This window comes from Octopus bimaculoides, chromosome 2 (genome assembly GCF_001194135.2).
Source record: "Octopus bimaculoides isolate UCB-OBI-ISO-001 chromosome 2, ASM119413v2, whole genome shotgun sequence".
Classification (NCBI taxonomy): domain Eukaryota; kingdom Metazoa; phylum Mollusca; class Cephalopoda; order Octopoda; family Octopodidae; genus Octopus; species Octopus bimaculoides.
The window spans coordinates 33,048,968-33,050,105 of NC_068982.1; positions in this window are offsets into that span (position 1 = coordinate 33,048,968).

Consider the following 1,138-nt stretch of genomic DNA (forward strand, 5'->3'; position numbering starts at 1 on the left):
CCAAAATTAGGACGAAAGCTGCCGTGAATTAGCTCCAAGAAGCCATCGCTCAGAAAGAGTGAAAGAGAGAGACAGAGATAACAGCCATCCAAATATAAAATATATTTTACAAATATACCAACAATTATGTTTCTTAGAGCAACACACCAAAAAGTATCTGAATTTTAAAGAAAAGTAAAGACTTATATTGGGGTTTAGCTCGATCCGAAACTGCAACTTTCCGCTCCGTTTTATACACTCCACCATTAGCCCTTGCAACACGAATATACCGCTACTTTTCCGATAATTTCTTTAAGTAATGTGAAGCTGGCCCAAACAAATCATGTGAAGCTGGCTTAAACAGAAGCTGAGGTATATCACCGCAACGAAGTATGCCTAACAACATCAGTGAGAAGCCACAGGGATGCGTTTGATGGTCGATGTGTGACCTTCCTATGTAAGTTTAATTGTGGAGTTGTGAACCCTTCTTTAAATTTTGTTCACCTGTGATGAGAGTACCCATACAGAGACTATCAAAGGGCTGTGAAGTCTATCAAAAAAAAATACAACCTGCCGATCATATAAGCTTGCTAGGAATCGAACCAGGAATCTTCTGATCCGTAATCAGACGCGTTATCCGTTGCGCCACAAGCCCCCGTGATAATAATAGTGGTTATCTATGTACTAATTTCTTTCCCGACAAACTTCTGATGTTGACATTCAAAGACAGGGACACAGACACGAACATAATTATCTAAATTTCTAAATACTCCAGCAAAGGATCTGTTGGCACCATATTCCCCATGATTCTAAAATAAAATGCAACCGAGGTTGTCAGGTTTTGAACCTGCAATCTTCTGATCCGTAGTCAGGCGCTCTATACCTAGTAAAGTCCGCGACTGATGCTTATTCTATTATTCTTTTACTTATTTCAGTTATTTGAAAGCGGCCATGCTGGAGTAAAACCTTCAAGGTGCATACATACATGATGATGATGGCCGTCCGCTCGTGACCGAGGTAGACCATTGCCGACCTTCAGGAACATTCTGCGCTCTAGTACTAACTTACATTTTGCATTTACGGCTCCGTTGGTGGCTAATGAGCCCTGCTGGTGCCATAATCGCACCAGCCAGCATCACCACTACCTGTATATATATAT